This window comes from Chelonia mydas, chromosome 3, assembly GCF_015237465.2.
Source record: "Chelonia mydas isolate rCheMyd1 chromosome 3, rCheMyd1.pri.v2, whole genome shotgun sequence".
Taxonomy (NCBI): Eukaryota; Metazoa; Chordata; order Testudines; family Cheloniidae; genus Chelonia; species Chelonia mydas.
In genome coordinates this window covers 134,945,384-134,966,541 of record NC_057851.1, presented here as the reverse complement: position 1 = coordinate 134,966,541, position 21,158 = coordinate 134,945,384, and the positions used below count along the sequence as shown (strand labels likewise).

Genomic DNA, 21,158 nt, shown 5'->3' with positions numbered 1-21,158 from the left:
AGTTTAAAACCCATTAACTCCTAATATGTTTAAAGTCAATGGGATTTCTCTGCAATTACAGTGATGAAATTGAAATCAGACTTTGTCTTTCACTGCATGATCTAACTGCTAATACTTGGCCCAGAAAACACACCGATGCTGTCTGTATAATTTGCCCAAGGTATTTCTAATAGCATCTGTCACTACAGTATCTAAAGTGCTGACCACCTGCTAACATGGATTGTGATCCTATCCTCCTGGATGTGATGAAATTGGGCACCCTTAAGTATTTAACATATTGTAGACTTAACTAATGTGGTGCAAGATCAGTTGCTGTTCCATGGCATATCATTACTATGTTGGGTAAGCACTCTGAAAAAGTAAGGCAAGAATTATTGAATTTTTATATTTCAGCTGTCTGAGTACTTTTGCTGAAATTCAGGAGCTGCAGTTTACATGTGCAGGATGTGCTGATGCAGACTGGTGAAAAATCCAAAGCTCCCTTTTCTAGATGGAATTAATGTGCAGTGTAAGATTGTGTATGTTCTTTGACTCAAGTTTGTCTTTTAAATAGCTCAAGCATCCTAGAGATTGTGTAGGGGACATGCTGCTGTTGCTCAGATGAAACTCTCAAAGTTTTGTTTAAGGCTTATGTCTCTCTTGGAAGTCATCTTCAACTTTGAGATTTTTAGCATAATTTGTCTTGAGAGAATTCGGATATAAAAAAACCAAACAAACTACTTATTCCAAAAAAACAGCAAAGTGAAAACAAAGATTTTTGCCTCGTTTTCTTGGTGTTGGTCTCCTTTTTTATAGCTACCGAGAGGGATCAGGATATTACCAGCCCCATTTAGGAATGTTTTTTGTAGCATTTATAAATAAGACTAATCTGTGAGTCTCAGATCTCTTCTGCAAAAAGCATTTCTATGTAACCTACATAAAATGGCTATTTGTGAATATAAATTCTCTAGATAGGATGCTTCCTTCAACATCAGGCATGGCTTCTGTTAATCATTTCATTTTTATTGTGCAAAGACATTTATTGGGTACCTTGCACAAATCGTCTCAGTCTTCACTGTTTTTTGCATTCTTGTTGGGAGTCTGTGTAACAAACATATGTCAAGAGAGTGATGCAGTATGCTATTAATTTGGTATTTTTATAGGAATACAGAACAGATTTTGCTCAGCATATTAAAAGGTCATAGAAGAAGCATTTTTGAACGAAATGTGAAATATATATGAGTATATTATTTGCATTCTTTGAGCCACCCACTGGTGACCGGGATCTTGCTGAAAGTGAGGTCATTCGTGACCCTAGCAACATAGGGTCAGATTGTTACAGGCTGCAAGCCAGTTTCATTCTGCTGGTTTAGTAATTGGAAAAGGTTTAATGTGTGTTATTTTAAAAAATGTTTAATTTTTAAAACACTGAAGGTCATTTCATTGTTCCTTAATTTCCATACTTCTAAAATGGCCCATTTCCCAAGCCTCTGAATGCATTTTCGTCTTTAAAAAAGCAGTTAATTAAAAAATACAAACATCCTGATAACAATTAAGAGAAAATAGACACTGCCAAAATTAATTACCAACCAGCATCATAAAGAGGAAAAATTGAAAATAACATCTCCATCCAACTCCAAAATAGTCTTTTTCAGGCACTGTTAATTACAAAAATAAGTATATCCATTTTGCTAAGTGCAGCATTCTGAAAGCTCTAAGAAAATAAGCACTTCTTGTTGGGCCAAATCCTAGAGATGCTGAGAGCCTGTATCTCCCACTGAAGTCAACAGACACGAGCACGGAAAACTATATTCGGGTTAATGCCTGAAGAATAGATAGGCCATGCCCCCTGATCTGAGGATCAATTAACTCGGGCTCTGGCAAACCAATAAAACCAGCTGATTCTGAGTTCATCAGAAATGCCCTGCTGTTGGCTTCAAAGTTTAGATCAGAACTGTTAACAGGCTGCAACTGAACTCAGTTGATAGGTATAACTGTATTAAACCAGATGTAAGACATTCTTTTCCAGTCTCTTCCACTGACTCTCACACTGGCGCAGATATACTCTTTATAATTAAAATGATTATTTTCAATTCAGTTGGACCAGTTCCGGAGAGGTGCTGAGCACCTGCGATGCCTGTTGACTGCAGTGGAAGATGTGGGCTTTCAGAACTTCTAGGATTTGGCCCAATGAAATGTACTTGTTTCCTTATGAACTTTCAGGATGCCTTGCTTAGAAAAACAGATATAGTTGTCATTTTAAATCATTTTTATTGAAATTAATAACATGAATTTGCACTTTGAGAGTGGAAAAATAGAAGTCCATTAACAAAATCAGTCACATCAGGTTAGAAAGTTTGTTGTAGTTTGCGTGTTGTTTTTTATTACAAATTTTTCTCCAGACACACACACAGGAATATTGTTGAGAGGCACTGACAGATGCAGCTGGTTAAGAGGAGATGCTTAGCAGTCTGGGAACTCTGCCTATCTTGCTGTGGGTCCATTAAGCAGTGCATCTATAAAATTAGATTATTGTAATTTGAAGATAGTACTCTTTAATGTCAGAACCATTATTAATAAATCTTGGTTAGTTTGTGATGTGCTGTTAGCCAAGACATTACTGCCTTACTGAAACTGGCTGGTAATTCTACAGTGGAATTATCCAGGGGAAAAACAAAGGCAAATCATAATAGCAAAAAATGGTCTTTGTGTCTCAGCTGTCTAAACTGAGGTGTCACAGGAAACCTTGATCCAGTCCCTACAGCATCATCTGTTAAATATGAGTCATCTTCTCCTCTGTGCTGGTGACAGAGGCTGCTGGGGCTCCTGCAGGGCATGGGGCAACTTTATCTCTCCAGATTTCCACTGTCTGTCTGGAGAGCCTCTAGAATGGCAGCAGCAGTTGGCTTAGGTGGCTGACTGCTCCCTTTAGTAGCTCTTTGGAAGCAGTGTGGAAGAGAAATAGAGTGGAAAATAAGCTATGTGGAGCCTTTGCCCATGTTTCTAAGGGCATGGTGGAGGGGTATGGTGGTTAATTTTTTGATTTGTTTGTTTTGAGAGCTCGCTTGTGTGTGTGATGGGTGAAGGCAAGTGATTTTTGGAAATCTGCCTTTGTGTGGGGGTTTGGGGTGTATTTGTTTTGAAGGAAATTTGCCTCTGTGTTTGTGCACGGGGTGGTGCTTTTTAGGATATGTCTGCACAGCAGCTGGAAGGATGCCACCCAGAATGGCTACTACACAGACACGTGCTAGCTCTGCTTGAGCGAGTGCACTAAAAATAGCAGTATGGCTGCGGAGGCATGGGCAATGGCTCAGGCTACACACACAAGTACGTACCTAATCGGTCAGGCTGGTTTGTACTCAGGGAACTAACCTGAGTTACCACACATGCTGCCACAGCCACTCTGCTATGGTGTTGTGTTTGAAGAAGATTACTACATTAATGCAAAGTAGGTACCTTTTAGTTCACACTGACACCATCCAGAAGCGGGAGTTACAGTGCAGCACTCTGGTGTACACTGCCATTCACAGCCCTGTAATACAACCTGCAGGGCAGTGTAGACATAGTCTAGGAAGGATGGGATAGCCTCCTGCCATTTCCCACACTGGCTTTGAAAATTGATGGGACCATCACTGCATGAGTATTTATATATCCTTTAGATTCCTTGTATCATTTCAAATGCACCTGTGGATGCACTGAATCTTTGTTGGGATGCTGCTAGGTTTTAGGATTCAATAATATCCTGGGGCAGTGAGTTCCACAGCTAAAATAAAATATTTTAAATACACTATATTTGTTCTCTTGTTCTTGTATTCTGAGAAGATAAATAGAAGTCTATGGCTTATTTTTTCTGTTGTTTTTATAAACCTCTTTTATGTATGTCCTCTCTACTATAAACTAAAGCAAGGTTTTATGACATTAAATGAGCAGACTGTAGTGCTTGCTTCCATGGCTTTGTCTTAAAACTGTTGTGTCTCTGATAAATTGTGATGATCCGGGGAGAGGAGTGAGATTTTCTCTAGCACTGCATGAGTTCTACAAGTTTGATGGGGTGTTTATTTATTGGTTTTAATTTTAACATACAAAATGTGACAGGCATAATAATAGACTGTCTAAACAGAGCAGGGTTTTCATGATTTTGAAAACATGCCTGTTATAGAGCAACTCAAAATTTCTGTTTACCATACACTTAAGCCAGTCAGCATAAAAATGCCTTCTCCCATTTTGGGGGATGAGTTGTAAAACTCCTTGTTTTTAAGATTACCCTTATGGCCTGCCATCATCATTATTTTTCCCCCAGTAACAAAAAGAGTCCTATGGCTTGGATACTGCAAAGAGCTGGGTGCCTCCTGCAAGCTGGTCAGCATCTCAAGCCCCCGTTGTATTGACAGGGAATTGAAGATGCTCAGCACCTCAGTGGAGGTGGTTTAGAACCTTGCAGGTGTCGACCAGTAACCAGCTGTGTTTTTTTATTTTTAAGAAGATGTATGAAAACAGAATGCCTATTGATATTAACGATAATCCTTTAACTTTAGAGTGTACATTGCTCTGTCTTCTCTAGCCATATAACCAAATTCAGGGTATAGGGTTTCATTTTTCTAGTCCAATCCTATGCAAAACATTTTCAAAAAGGAGAAAATAAAAGTAAAAAAGTTTACCAGGGTGCCTGGCTCAAGGCCTGATCCAACTCCCATTAATGTCAATAAAAAGACTATCATTGGTTCAATTGTGGGAGCAAGACTGGGCCTTAATTAGTTTTCTCTGAATTCATGAATCACTGTCTTCCTCAGAGTCCCGGCTGAACCTAGTGGTCTCCCCCTGAGTTTATTAAGATGAAGCGGTGGTTTAGTGCTTTCCAAAGTGTAAGTTTTTCTTATTATTCTGCACACCCACTTGGCTGGGGACAAAAGGGACATTTCTGTGTTGTTTTCGTGGGACTTTTTTTAAGAGTGTGAGCAAGGCTTGAATGAGCTCTCCCCTGGCAGCTAATGATGAGCTGCGGGGGAAATGCTTCAGGACCAGACTATATTTACACCTACTCTGCCTAGGTATGAGCAGACGGAGCTATGTTGCCCAAGTGATCAGTTTTGGCTGATTTTGGGTTACAAATCACTTCAGTATTGAATTCAGGGGTAATGAAATGTTGGCTTCCTCATTCTGTGAGTAAAGGGCAACAGAACTGCACTCAGCCTGTTCTGATGGCGGGGGCTCATCCTCAACTGAACTGAACTTGCTAATCAGGGGGTTCAGATGCTAGATCCCAGTGGAGGGAGAGAGGACGGGGGCAGGTGTTTCTGTCTGGTGGTGTGGGCTTTGCCTGAGTCCTAGGCACCATTTGACCTGCTCCTCTCCAGTGTTTAAAGACAGAGCTGATTAGTCTTATTCGATGGTCTTTTGTTTTGTTAAGTGATCACCAGAGCTGAAATCACTGGTAAGCAGGTCTAAGTGTTAAGCCTTAGACCTGCTGCGGGACAGTGTTTCTGTGGAAGAGACAGCCCAGCCTGCACTAGCAGTGAGGTTTCCCCACTAGCTTCTGAAATCACGGAGAGCAGGATGGAATTTCAAGAGACCGACTTGCGGAGGCAGGTGGTGATTGCACAGGGCCGTTGGCAATGGAGCAGACAACGGGATGGTGGAGTGAATGGTGGCACAACAAATGACAGCAGCAGAGTGAATACCGGTGCAGCAGAGGCAGCATGCAGCATCCCAGAGTGAACAGCAGCAACCATGAGCCCATTGCAGTAGCAGCAGCAGGGGCATTGTTCAGTGTTCCTTCCCCCCCCACTCCCTGCCAGGTGGGAGGTGAACTCACGTGAATGCACCTGTGAGCTCTGGGTCTTCGCTGACCAAGGACAGCAGCTGAGAGTGGAGTGTGGTGTGTTAAGGGGACATTTGTTTGTTGGACTTTCACACTGCAAGGTAAGAAACAGAGGCAATGGCCACTGCCCAATGTACTCTGAGGTGGGAGTTTTGCTCATGGTCAGATGTGTTCAAATCGTGGTTGTGATTAATGCCAGGTTCCTTTCCCCTTTTTATTTAGTTTTTCTCTGCTATGCACAGACTCGGTGCATGCGAGTGGGGAAGTATTGCCCCTTAGAGGCGCCCAGGGATGGTGTTTAATTTTCCCATATTACTGGGTGGGCGCTCAAGCCAGTTCTGTGTTGCATTATTAAGAGGGACCCCTGGATATTGAACCAGCCCTTGTTGCAGCTGACTCCACCTGGCCGAAGGGTTACAACAGCATTTGGTTCAATTCTCTGCTCTGCATTTGTGGACTCTGGTCAGGGGAAATCTTGTCACCTTGAGAAAGTAGGTCCCTATCTCTTTGTAGATCAATGTGTTCAGTTTATGGGGGTCTTTTTATCCTGCTTTGTGGCCGGTGACCCACTTGTCCAGATTAAACTTCCTAGATAAATCTTCAGTATTGTTTTCTAAGGAAATGACATTAGTTGCAGTTAAAATTTCCATTAGAATCTATGAATTTTTGTTCTACCCCTAGGTTCTTTGACTGTTCAACCAAAGCTTATTCTTTGCCTATGATTCCAGTAACAATCTGCCAATGACACCATTTATTTTTAATCACTTCTCCACCCTCAGAGCAATGAATCAAAGAGGAACGTGTCATAGTTTTAGATTTAGTCTTGTTTATTGCTCATATAATGAGCTCTGAGTTTAAATGTAGGGCTAGGCTATGTCTAATCCCAGAATGCTTCCTGGCATTCCTCCTTGAGTAGTGTGCTCCTAAACTAAGCAGAGCTGGATGAAGACAATCCCAGGCCCTTAGGCTTATGATGACATGGTGCCTCCTGTGACTGGCTCACTTACCACTTGGAGTGCGGTGCCAAGGAGCTGCCGTCCCCAAGGAGTAAAAGCGGTGTCATGGAACCCCCTGATCTACCCCCAAAAAAAACTGCTTCCAAAATCAGGCTAGGAATAACCTAATCAACAAATTAGCTGGTTTGACAAGGGGCGCAGGGGTGCTGGCGCACAGACACTTCACACATCAGCCCTGGTGCTGTGCTGTTCCTCAGCGGAATTCTGAGTGGTGTCGTTCACCTCACACTAAATTGGTCAATATTGAATTGAACTCGACCATGATCATCATCACAGGCATCATCCACCCCACTCCTGTTCCATTGGCTACCAGTTCTGAGCAACACATTCATCACAGGGAGTCTACAGCCAGACAGATGGAAAAGCTACATGCCAATCCAGGTTTCCCACAGTACACGGATACTTTCAGTCACCCCAGAGCATGACTTACGTTGAGGCACCCATTGTAGTCTCAACTGCCAGATCGGAATCTGTCAGCAGCAACCGTATGGCGTGATGAGTGGCCAGCTAAAGATGTTTGGAATGGTTTCCTTGTTGCTGATCTGATGGTTCAGCCACCAGGATTTGACCTGCCATGTCACCTTTGGTCTCTGCTGAACAGGTTCTGAACTTCCACACAAGGGGTCTGTGTGATGACCCACTTTGTGAGTGTGTTATCTGTCAGTCAATGGCACATGTTGTCGATGAATGTCAACTAACCAGACTTCATGGTGGCCTTAGGCCCCTTCAATCTGCTGATGAAGCTGCTGTTGGGTGGTTTGGGAAGCACCGCAAATGTGAGAAGATGACAAATCTACCCCACGAGCAGCAGCAGAGTTCCCCTCGCCACTGGAGAGCAAGAATGGTGGCAGGGGGACTCGTTTGGGTGATGGGATAAATCCTGGAATATGTATCTGCTTGGTTGGGTGAGCTGGACCCACTGCACCCTTATCTTCCTGCCACACACACGTCCCTCTGCTGGGGGTCTTGGAGTTAACACTCCATTGAGATGCATGGGGCAGTTAGCCCCTCTCATAGGTGTTTTGTCAGGCTGTCTGCAGATATTTCTGCTTCAGTTACACTGGGTCACATTTTCAAGCTTTTCTTTGCAGCTATGAGCACTAGGAAATTTCTTTTCTCCCCTTAAATTAAAGTGTGGAATCTGATGTAATTGCCTGACTCCAAGTGCCAGGGCCATAAGCATTAAAAACAAGTACAAAGTATTTAGGAAGGAAAAATCAAATACAAAATGGGGAATAACTGGCTAGGTGTCATATTGCTGAAAACAACCTGAGGATTATAGCAGATCACAAATTAAACAAGGCAACAATATGATGCAACTACAAAAAAGGCTAGTACTCTAGGTTGTATTAACAGAAGTGTTGTATGTAAGACATGGGACATAATTGTCCCACTCTACCCTGCACTGGTGAGGCCTCAGCTACAGTACTGCGTCCATTTTAAGAAAGATGTGTACAAACTGTAGAGTCCAGAGGAGAGCAACAAAAATGATAAAAAATTTTAGAGAACCTGACCTATGAGGGAAGGCTAAATAAACTGGACATGTTTATCCTTGAAGAAAAAAAAAATGAAGGAGGACCTGATATTTCTTCAAATATGAGAGAGTCTCCCATAAAGAGGATATAGTGATCAACTGTTCTCAGTTGTCCACTGAAGGTAGGACAAGAACTAATTAGAGTGTAATATGCAGCAAGAAAGATTCAGGTGAGATGTTAGGAAAAACTTTCTAATTGTAAGGATGGATAAACTCTGGAATAGGCTTCCAAGAGAGGTTGTGGGATCCCCATCACTGGAAGTTTTTAAGAACAGGTTAGACAAAAACCTGTCAGGAATGGTCTAGATTACCTGGTCCTGCCAATGTAGGGGCTTGACTCGCTGACCTTTAAAGGTTCTTTCCAGCCCTACATATCTAGGAAGCAATGATTAGTCTAGCCTGGGCACTGCTGTCACCGGGGGCTGTCCCTTAAAGGCATAACCATTCCACATGGCAGACCCAGATTAAAACTCCTAGTCCCCATCCCCTTAAAGCATTTTAAACTAATACTTTTGTTAATTAAAGATAAATTTAGTTGCTACAATCAATGACGCCCTGGCACTTCTGATCCCTTCTTGTCTTGTCTGTGGAAAAAAAGACCATTTAGAGGTCTTGGTCCATGTGGCAGGGCAGGGATAAAAACCCCCTTTAAAGCCCTGCCAAAATGCTGGCTGCAGACGGTCTCTGGTCAAAAGGCCAGGTAGAGAGACATGGGTATGCAGCAGGGAGCCCAGCTGCAAGCCCTAATGAGGGCTAGCTCAGAGCAACAAGCTGGGCCAAGTGGGAACAGCTGGACTAAAGACTGGGAGGGCTATAAAAGCCCTGGGAAAATCTCAGTGATGGGGTGGCCAGGGAGGAGACAGGAGGGCTGTTTCTCTGTCTCTTTACCTACTGGAAGGAACCTCAAGGGCCAGAAGACCCTGGGAGGGGTCTGTGGTGTGATTGTTGTTGGGGGAATCAGGACTGCAGAAGAACACTGTAAATAAAAACACAAAGGTGAAACCACTGAAGAAGGTGGTGGGACTCGTTTTTATACCAGCCTAAACACCGGGTGCAGGCACAAAAGTGGGAGTGCCGGCATAGACCCTGTGACAGTCCACTATATTACCAAAACTGTTGGTTTTTTCTATTTCATCTGGAGCCATTTTTTCCCACAAATGAAATCTCTTCCTGTCATCCTGACTTTAAAAATATCTTAAGAAATTCTAGCTAGCAAACACCCCTCTGAAGACCATCTCTTTTTTTTCTCTGTCTAATGACATGTGCTTTCCTGAAATGCTTGGAGTGGCAAATCTTATCTTTATGACAACATCATATTTGATTAGTGTCAAAGTTGGTTTCATTCTGCACATAGTACTGAAATGGTTCTTCACATGGCCATTGGTGATTTGCCTGGCCTCCAACAAGAAGGGGAGAACTTACATCACACAGCCAGCGACAGAGGCAAGGTATGTTAAATGGCACTAGCTTGGATTCCTAGAAAAGAGCAAGGTCTCTTTAACCCTTGCAGCTCTCAGGATGAATGCACTGCATTCATACAGGAGCACACATGATACCTGGAGCTCTCTTGTCAGTTAGAGTAGAGACTGGCTGGAATATAGCTAAACTCATCTATCATGTAGCTCATCTATCTTGATTGATCACTCGGCATCATTCTTTATACTCGCTGTTTAGAATTGCTTTACACTGTTCTTTGTCACTTGGTGGGTATCTTCTTTTGTCGTTTGACTTGAGTCAATGTCTAACATGATAGTTTTGTTTTTACTGTTTGAGTACTGGAGAAGAATATGTGAAAACTAATAGCTTAGAGATATGAAACATGCACAAATACTTGCCAAAAGTTTAAATGTAAAGTTCTTTATTATAATAGCTAAATTGTATTGTATTTTAATATGAACCATTTTAAGATTTTTTGAAAACTAATTTTACACAAATGTTTCTCTTCCAAAATCATCAGTGCTGTTTATATATACGGTGAACTCTGCCTTTTATGTGATCACTAAAAAGAATGACAAAACTTAGTGAAGACGAATAGCTAAAATTTAGGGTACTAGCTGGAGACTTGGGAGACCCAGATTCAAGTCCCTGCTTGGCCACAAACTCGCTGTGTGACCTTGGAATAATGTATCCAGTTCTGGTGTCAACAAGAAAGATGTTGATAAACTGGAGAAGGTTTAGAGAAGAGCCACAGGGATGGCTAAAGGATTGGAAAAACATGCCTTGTAGTGACTAAGCTCTTTCAGTCTATCTGGTTAGCTTAATAAAGAGAAGGTTAAGGGGTGACTTGATCACAGTCTATAAGTACCTTCATGGGAAATGAGAACTTGAAAATGGGCTCTTCAATCTAGCAGACAAAGCTATATCATCATCCCATGGCTGGAGGCTGAAGCTAGACAAATTCATATTACAAATAAGACACAATTTTTTAACAGGGTAATTAACCAGTGGAACAATTTACCAGAAGTTGTGGTCGATTCTTCATCACTGGAAATCTTTCGATCACAAATGGATTTTTTCTAAAAAGATATGGTCTAGTTCGAACAGGAATTAATTCGGAGAAGTTCTATGGTGTGTGACAGAAAGGAGTCACACTAGATGATCACAGTGGTGTCTTCTGTCCTTAGTCGTCTTGTACCTCATTTTTTCATCCGTAAAATGGGGATGACAGGGAAGTAAGTACTGTTTCATGGGGGTGATGTGAGCATAAATTGCACTGATGTGGGCCATACAGATACCTAAGGTAGATAGAAAAATCAGTTCCATAACAGAGGTGAATGCCTAATAAAGGCAGAGTAGAACTGTATTCGGTACATTTGAGGATATTTTTGGTACTGTCTCTAAAGACAGGAGGTTTCCTATTAAAAGATACTTCACAGATTTCACTGTACAGGGCAGTTATTAGTATCTCAGTTAACGCTATTTAATAGACTCTGAAAGAGTATTACTGCCCAACTGCTTAGGGCTAAAATATGGGCCAATAATAGGAATAGTAATGATACCTTTGCAGCGTATAGATTATGTGCAACCTTTTAGGGGTGCTCATTCTACTCTCCCTGCATTGGCCAGAGTCTGACCCATCGATTCTCCGTTCTTAATGGCATCTAAATCAACATAGACTTGCCATAATTAATCCCTAATTTTATTAAAAGCATCATTATAGATATTAACTCCTGTAGGTATCAGCCCTCTTATGGGCATCTATGTTAGCACTCTTAGGGCATATTGGAGAATTTCCATAACACTGTGTTTCTGTAATTTGAGTATGGCCTATATCTTTTGGGAATAGATGCTTCAAGAGTACATTATTCCTTTCATTTGTGGATTTTTATTACCATCTTTAGCTACAGTATGTCTGCTGAATCAGCAATGCAGCTTGCAAATAGCTGCTGCCAGAGCTTTTTACCTTTGAAATTTCCTTGATTGTTTCACAAAGTATCTTGTTTGTTCTCTGCGTGAAGGGCATTAAATGTAAGGGATTGTTGGATTGTATAAATGCTGGCAGCATATAGTGGCCCCTTTGATCCTGTTCTGTGTGGGGTTGGGGGTTTCTTATTGCAAGTCTCTTTTAGTTAATAGCAATAATAATACAGAAATGTGATTTCAAGAACAAAAAATATTCTTCTTCTTGACAATGACCTAGCAAATACAGCCATGTATCAAAACTCCTACACAAACTGCATCAAGAAACAAAAGTAAACGGTTGAAAGATACATAAATCAAGAAAAGATGCATTAATAAATTGAAAGAAAAATAAATGAGGACATAGGCTGATGGCATGATAGCAACAATAGTCACATTTCTCAATGTACTGCTATCTGACCATTTATTCCATTAAAATTAACTTTATTTATTACATATATTCAGTGAATAATTTTTTTTTCCACATAACATGCTATGGCAAAAGATCATAAACATATAAAACAGCCCATATGATATGACAGAAAAATACATTACTATTTCCTGGTTTTTTAAAAAAATCAACTAATTTCCCTCTCACTGTCTTGAGATACTGTATTTCTCAGCAACATTTAGTCCTCACTAAAAAAAGTTCTTTGTGGGCTTATCTGAGCACCAATGAAATGTAGAAATAAAATGAAAACAACTAATGAAGTATCATTTTTCCTACTTACGTAATAATACCACTTATGTGGAGCTTTACAAACACTGATGAATCTTCTCAAATCCCCAGTGAGGAAGGTATGTTAGGATTACTAAATCAGTTTTACAGATGGGGAAACTGAGTGTGCGCCTGAAGGATTGATTCTCAGTGGTGCTGGGCATACACAACTTGGTTCAGAGGTGACTTGTCCAGCAAGTCCCTGGCAAACCCCAGGTTGTAACTCATGAGTTCTAGGCTATCAGTCCCATATAAACAGTAAATATTGGTGCCTCCACGAGGTGAAGGCCTGATCTGAAGACCCTGGGAGTCATCAGGGCCTAACACTGTATAGTGGGAAGTGCACAGCTCCCTCCAGTTTCCCATTGACAAGTATTCAGTAACTTCTAGGAACAAGCCTCAAATGCCTTGTATATTCAATGGAGGAATAGAACACTTACACTTAAAAACAAGTAAGCTGAAACAGTGGCATTAAGAGCTGTCAGAAAAAGCCCAGACAAAAGATATGCCATGGGCAAAAACGAACCAAACAAACAAAAAAAGACACCATTGACTTTCACCCCCACTGAAGTGTCCTTGTGTACCAGGGCCACCATTAGAAAGGAAGCAATTGTTAATAGATACCAGTTGCTATTTAACTTCCATATTATATATGGCATATCTCCAGGTGCCGTTCTGTGATACTTGTTGGCAAATGCTTACCCTCCAGTGGGCACATGCTGTATATTTCTGTACCTAGAAAAATATTCTAATAATGTTTATAAATAGGGCTGTTGATTAATCACAGTTAATTCATGTGATTAACTAAAAAAAATTATTGTGATTAATCACAGTTTTAATTACACTGTTAAACAATAGAATACCAATTTAAAGGGACTAAATATTTTTGGATGGTTTTCTACATTTTCAAATATATTTATTTCAATTACAACACAGAACACAAAGTGTACAGTGCTCACTTTATATTTTTGATTACAAATATTTGCACTGTAAAAATAAACAAAAGAAATAGTGTTTTTCAGTTCACCTCATACAAGTACTGTCGAGAAAACTCTTTATCATGAAAGTGCAATTTACTAATGTAGATTTTTTTTTGTTACATAACTGCGCTCAAAAACAAACCAAAGTAAAACTTTAGAGCCTCAAGTCCGCTCAGTCTTTCTTCTTGTTCAGCCAATCACTAAGACAAACAAGTTTGTTTACATTTATGGGTGATAATTCTGCCCATTTCTTATTTACAATGTCACCTGAAAGTGAGAACAAGCATTCACGTGACACTTTTGTAGCTGGCATTGCACAGTATTTATGTGCCAGATAGGCTAAACATTCGTATGTAACTTCATGCTTCTGCCACCATTCCAGAGGACATGCTTCCATGCTGCTGACGCTCATTAAAAAAAATGCGTTAATTTAATTTGTGACTGAACTCCTTGGGGGAGAATGTATGTCTCCTCTGTTTTACCGACATTCTGCCATGTATTTCATGTTATAGTGTCTCGGATGATGACTCAGCACATGTTCATTTTAAGAACACATAAACTGAAGATCTGACAAAACGCAAAGAAGGTACCAATGTGAGATGTCTAAAGATAGCAACAGCACTTGACCCAAGGTTTAAGAATCTGAAGTGCCTTCCAGAATCTGAGAGGGATGAGGTGTGGAGCATGCTTTCAGAAGTCTTAAAAGAGTAACACTCCGACACGGAAACTACAGAACCAGAACCACCTAAAAAGAAAATCAACCTTCCGCTGATGACATCTGACTCATGATGATGAAAATGAACATGTCAGTCTGCACTGCTTTGGATCTTTATCGAGCAGAAGCCATCGTCAGCAGGGACATGTCCTCTGGAATGGTGATTGAAGCATGACGGGACATATGAATTTTTAGCGCATCTGGCACATAAATATCTTGCGACTTCGGCTACAACAGTGCCATGTGAACACCTCTTCTCACTTTCAGGTGACACTGTAAACAAGAAGCAGGCAGCATTATATCCTGCAAATGTAAACAAACTTGTTTGTCTGAGTGATTGACTGAACAAGAAGTAAGACTGAGTGAACTTGTAGGCTCTAAAGTTTTACATTTTTATTTTTGAATGCAGTTATTTTTGTACATAATTCTACATTTGTAAATTGCACTTTCATGATAAAGAGATTTCAGTACAATACTAGGTGAATTAGATGAATTGAAAATACTATTTCTTTTGGTTTTTTACAGTGCAAATATTTGTAATCATAAATAAATAGAAAGCAAGCACTGTACACTTTGTAGTCTGTGTTGTAATTGAAATCAATATATTTGAAAATGTAGAAAACCTCCAAAAATATTTAAATAAACTGTATTCTATTATTGTTTAACAGCACAATTAATCACACAATTAATTGAGATTAATTTTTTTCATAGCTTGACAGCCCTATTTATAAATAAATTGGTGAATTTTTAAACAAAAATTTTAATTTGGCTCAAAATATAGAATTTGTAAATAGAAAACTAAGATCAGTAGACATGGACTTTTTAAAAAAAAATAAAAATCCTAATTGAAACAGTGCCCAGACATCACCATGATTAGGTGTATTATACACCTCTAGATATACAGAAACAAATAAGCCCAAACAGTGTGTCAGCGGCCCAGAGGACCAAAGATAAAATAACCAAAAAGTGACTAATCAAAAGTGAAACTGATAGTCTGTTGTCAAAGCTAAGAGAAATAGTGAGAGGGGGAAATGACAAAATGAAATCAAAATTATTATTAGTAACATAAACATATATTTCTCTACCCTGACAGTGTACCTTTAAGAAAAAATCTTTCATGTCTAGAGTGTGGACACTTTTTAAATAGACAAACAAGTCAAACGTATAATGGTTAAGAAGCATATCCTATAGATTGTCAATTACAGTATCAAGGCTAATGAGAATGAAATGATGAGGGTTTTGTTGTTAACACTTTGTTTGCATTTGATTTAATAAATAGAATATCAGGTGTACTGCACAGATAAGTTTAATCAACAGAATGTGTCCACTTTTGTTTCTTTTTCAGATGAAGCCTCATTAATCTTTGTTGCCTCATCTTTCGTGGTTTCATTAAAATCTCGTAGCATGATCTGGAGAATTGAGCATAAAAATATGTTCCAGGGAGTTTTCACTCGGAATAGCCATTTGGGACTTTGGCTGTATGTACTCAAAAGTAGATTTCTCAATGTCTAATCTAATCCAGCCTTCTCACCTTTTAATGTAATATCTGAGAACCTATCACTGCAAGGGAGTATGGCATCCCCAGAAGATGAACGATTAGATCCTTGTTTCCAAACTTCAGCGAGTGGGCCCATTCTTTTCGCCACCAAATACAGGCGCTCCCTTCAGACACAAGGATTCAGGTGGCTTCTTTTTTTGGTAAAGATTAGGGTGGTTTTCTTGTTTTTTGTTTTCTGGAACTATGTGTATCACCTTCATTACAGGAGGGCCAGGAAAAGGTTAATCTTTATTTACTGATTCCAGTCCCATCTGCCATGATATAGCCTGAGGATTACAAAAATATAATGCTCCTCTTACATAGCAAGGGTCAGACTCTGCTGACTGCATTGAGTCCTAGCCCATTGTTTTAGCAATGAAATCTTCCTTGCCCACTTCAGCCTCCTGTTTTCTAGCTTTCCCAGTACAAACAAATGCAGGCTCATACATCTAGGAACAAGGAATATAGGTCACGCTTATTTGATGGTGGACCTTATCCTGGAAAGCAGTAACTCTGAAAAGAATTTAGGGATTAGAGTTATTTCTGATGGGCATCCAAAGCTGGAGATGTGATGTATTTATGCTGGTTCAGTACAGCTGCACAACTAACTCTGTAACCTTGGGGTTTTGTGTAAATTTGGGGGATTTCTGAGATATTTTGTTCTAGCTGTTATATGTTGCAGGCAGACATCCTAGCTTTTTGGGAATCATGCTTTCCTAGAGTCTACACAACTCCCTGCCTCATCCCTCCCAAATTTAACACCAATGCAAAAAAAAACAAAACAAAACAAAAAAACAAACCCCGACCCTGCACAAATTTACATAGAGCCCTGTATCTGCTTCTGGGGATTGCAGCAGGGATACATGGTTGAACAGCCCTCTCTGACACCCCACACCATACCACCCCCAGCACATGAAGTAGATTTAGCTCTTACTCTATGCAGGTTTTCTTTTTGCAAGGTAATAAGCCCAAGAATGCTCAGAAAGACAGGATCAGGCTTGAACAAGTTGTACAATACATGATGTGTGAGATGAGGCAATGTTACTGCTCTTTGGCCTTAATTCTCTCTTGGCCTGGAGGCTCTAATGAAATTTTGCAAGGAGATGGAGTCTTTTGATTGTTCTCCTTTCCCTTTTCATTGATTTTCTTCCCTCCTTCCTTGATACACTTCTCTATCCTTGTTCTCTCTCTCTCCCCACCTTCCCTTTCTTCTGTTTATGACTTTGTTAGCTCCAGCAGCACCCTTGTATTTCATTTAGGATTTCACATGAGGGCTTTTCTGGGTCATGTTTAATCAATGGCTCTATTAAGGGTATAAAATATGGTATTTTTTTAAGAACCTCCAGGCTAAATTATCTTCTCTTACCCTCAAGAGGTAATGCTAATCCCACTATTTACAGTGGTGCAAATCTGGAATAACTCAATTGAAATCAAATCAGTATAACTGAAAGCAGAATTTGGCTCATTTACTTCACTGTGTGTGTACAGGTGTTACTGAGAGCAGAATGCATCTTATGATGGGTTATCAGATAACTGTGCCTATGGGATGTCATCTTTGACATAGACTTGGGGTTATAGAATTTATGCTGTTATACTTCTAATAATGGTTCTTTGCCTGACTGCAGTTATTGGGTTTGATCAATAGGTCAAGCGGTTTGAAACAGGAAGTGCAGCTTTCCCTGCCCCAACCTAGGAGCAGGGAGAGATATGGGGGAACTTTGTTTAACGGAGACAAGGTGAGGAGGGATAGCTGTCCCTCTGCTCTAAGCAGAGGAGAGGGATCCGTGTTTCCCTCTTCTTGCCTCTTGCTTTAAGCCTGGGGCTTAATTTAATCACGGCAGGATGTTCAAGAACAGACTCATTCCTTTGGGGAAGAATAGTCAGTAAAAACTTTTCTGGGAATGGTGGCTTTACACTCTGGCTGGGGCCCCATAGGAGCCCTGTGAGGGACTCTTTCTGGGAGATGTGCAGATCATCTCCCAGGCTTCCTGACATCTCCTCATCCCTGGGTGGCTAGCCCTGCTTACTTTGTAGGTTGTGCAACTATCTCCTGTCCCCTGATGCAGCTGCAGGCAGCTTGCATTTTTGCAGCCTCCTCCAAAGTAGGCTTCCTGCTAGTGCCAGGGTTCTGCCAGCTTCCACCAGTGGAGCTCGTGGAGTTTATTGGATCCAGTATTTCTACATTTTAAAAAGAATTTGCATCTATATTTAGTATATGGGAGACAACGCTGAAATCGGTAATGCTTTCTCTTTTATACACTTCTGAAAAAGTTACTTCCCATTATTAAGATCAAGCAATGATAGGGATTTTAATGTTCCTTACTGCCCGGAGCCTATTGGTCATGAAATCACATGTGTGGGTCTCTTTTAATAAAGATGAAATTGATCCATAGAATATTCTCTGGAGTGCAAAGTCTAGTCAGGTCAACTGGCTTCTCTTGACTCATCAACCATTATTAATTTCCCGCCCCCGCCCCCCCACCAGCAACTTGCTGTAATAGTCCATTGACCATCTCTAAATCCTCCTTGCCCAGCTGAAAAGCCCATTCAAATATTTTAGTGTTGACAGGCAGAAATTCTGTAAAAATGCAAATTTCCTTCTGCTGAAGGGCAAGAAGCCAAGAAATGGCTTTAAAAATATTTCCCTGCTGCATGAGAGTTTTGGTGCATTCTTACAGCTGGAATGCAGAGTTTTGAGCATTTCTGCCTTCTGTAAAATCACTGTTATTTTGATTCTCTGTATATCAGTACTTCGTAACTTTGGTGCAGAATACTCATTCTGTATACCTTTCCCAGATAATATAGGACTTAAATGCTGCCCTCTGCTCTGCTGATGAACAAAGACTCCCCAATGCTCAAGAAAGCACTAGGAGGGGTCCCTGCTACAGCTTAGATACCACAGTCTTAGTTAAAAAAAACCCCAAACCCTAAGACTGGAAACTAACTGAATACCATGTAAGCCCCACTCAGCAGGGCATGTTAATTGGTGGCACCCTTTGATTCTTTCCAGAGCATCAGAAAGGTGTAACCCAGATAACACCACACTGGGAGGGGTTGCTAGCACTTTGGAGGACAGGATTACAATTCAAAACAACCTTGATAAATTGGAAAACAGGTCTGAAATCAAAAGTCTGTACTACACTCTGAAAGAAAAAAATCAAATACAAAATGGGAAATAAATATGTAGGTGGTAATACTACTGAAAGGGATCTGGAAGCTGAAGTGGATCACAAATTGAATATGAAGCAACTGTGTGCTGCTGTTGTGAAAAGGGCAGATGTCATTCTGCAGTGTATTAGTAGGTGTGTCATAGATAAGACACAGGGAGGTAATTGTCCTGCTCTACTCAAAACTGGTGATGCCTCAGCTGGAGTATTGTGTCCGGTTTTGTGCACCACACTTTAAGAAAGATGTAGACAAACTGGGGAGAGTCCAGAAGAGAGTAACAAAAATTATCAAAGGTCTGGAAAACATGACCAATGAAGAAAGATTGAAAAAATTGGGTTTGCTTAGTCTGGAGTAAAGAAGACTGGCGGGGGTGAAGACATGATAACAATATTCAAGTATATAAAAAGCTGTTATGAGGAGGATGGTGAACACTTGTTCTCGTTAACCTTTGAGGATAGGAAAAGAAGCAATGGGCTCAAACTTCAGCAAGGGAAGTTTAGGTTGGACATTAGAAAAACACTTCCTAACTTTCTGGGTAGTTAAACAGTGGAACAAATTGCAGCAGGGGGAGGTTGTGGAATCTGTCACTGGAGGTTTTTAAGAACAAGTTAGACAAACACCTGTCAGGATTATTACTTAATCCTGCCATGAGTGCAGGGCACTGGACTACATGACCTGTTGAGATCTCGTCCAGCCCTACACTTCTGTGTTTCTCTGGCCACTGAAGGTAGGACAAGAATAATGGGCTTAATTGGTAGCAATGGAGATTTATGTTAGATGTTAAGAAAAACTTTCTAACTACAAAGATAGTTAAATTCTGGAATGGGCATTCAAGGGAGGTTGTGGAATCCCCATCCTTGGAGGTTTTTAAGAACCAGTTAGAGAAACGCCTGTCTGTGTCAGGAATGGTCTAGATTTACCTGCCTTAGCACAGGGGGCTGGACTTGATGACCTCTCAAGGTCCCTTTCAGTCCTAAGTTTCTAGGATTCTAAGATAGCTTATTGCCTTTGCCTTTGCCAGTGGAATACTGGCTTGATGAAGTTCTTGTGGTTTTTTTTTTTCTTTAAAAGGTGTCTGTAAAAAGTGAAATGATGTGAGGATTTTATTTCAAAGGGAATATGAAATTAGCACACTGCTCTGGTTTGGTATAGCCAGCCACCTTTGATCAGAAAATAATACATGATTAAATAGTCATACTGATTTTCTTTTTATCTCTCAATTCTATAGTTTGAAATTGCAGAGTGTCTGTTTGTTAGTTTATGTCCAGGACCGTTTCAAAGGATGTCTCGCACTCCCCGAAATCAGGAGTTGAAAAGTAAAGAAAAACATGGTAGTACCAAACACTCATTCTGCCCCTCCCACAATCCCATAATTTCCAACTCCTTGGGCCCACAACCCCAAAATTTCTCTAGTTCTCAATCCCCGAAAATGGGACATACTGCTCAGATATAAAGTGAAGATGACATGTTCTCTGAAGTGCTGTCCTTTATACTAGGTACAGTTAAAACAATATACTTCGTCTCCGTTTTCAGTATGAATCTTAGACCTCATTTAAGAGATCACATGGGGTTTTGTCAGCTTAGTAAGATGTTACTTTTTCAGATGGCTGTCATCCTGGTATCCAAAATATAAGCTGTTGTTTAAAAGATAAAGTGACTAGTCCTTATGTCTGGGTCTGCAGACACCCTGAAACAATAGCTCTGAGAAGTGTGAACTGTCCCATTGATCTCAGAGATATGTTAATATAGAAGTAATGAATGAATGAATAAATTAATATCAACATTAACTATTTCACTTCCAGACAAAGCACACAAGAAAGGAGAGGCACAATCATATTCTGAAGATCTGCACAATATACTTGAGTAGCACGTGAGCCACACCTGGGGATGGAGGGGGGGAGGGGAGATGGAGTACGCAGAGCTTAATGAGACATATAAGCAAATACCAATAGAAGCAAAACCCAAGGAGTGCAGAGGAGTCCAACAGGGCATCCAAGCCCAATGCAGGTGAACAAAGATTAAAGAGTCCAGTGGGGCATCTGATATCCACAGAGGGGCAGTTGAGCCAGGAGGCCAGCATGGCATGCACAAGCATATTCTGAATATTTGCACAAGCCACTGTGAGCATCTTCTCATTTTGTAATCTCAAATGCGTAGAACATGGTTTGTGGGCAGGGCTTGGAAATATTCCACTATTTTTTTTTATTTTTATTTTTTTGTTTAAACACCCAATTTACATCTGCCTCACTTACTATAAAGACAGATCTACAAGGAACCTCCTCCCGCCCATCATG

At 40.5% G+C, this 21,158-nt stretch overlaps 1 protein-coding gene across 7 annotated transcripts in view; it reads left to right on the top strand.

The window, feature by feature from the left end:
- PLD5 (phospholipase D family member 5) overlaps positions 1–21,158 on the top strand; it is a 270,448-nt gene that overhangs the window by 101,281 nt on the left and 148,009 nt on the right. Inside the window, exon 1 of one of the 7 annotated variants that reach the window (XM_043543336.1) lies at positions 9,267–9,343. The exons of the other annotated variants lie outside the window; for them this stretch is intronic. The gene's annotated coding sequence lies outside the window, so the exon portion shown is untranslated. Of the gene's footprint in view, positions 1–9,266; positions 9,344–21,158 lie in introns of those variants that run through there. 7 annotated transcript variants of the gene reach the window in all.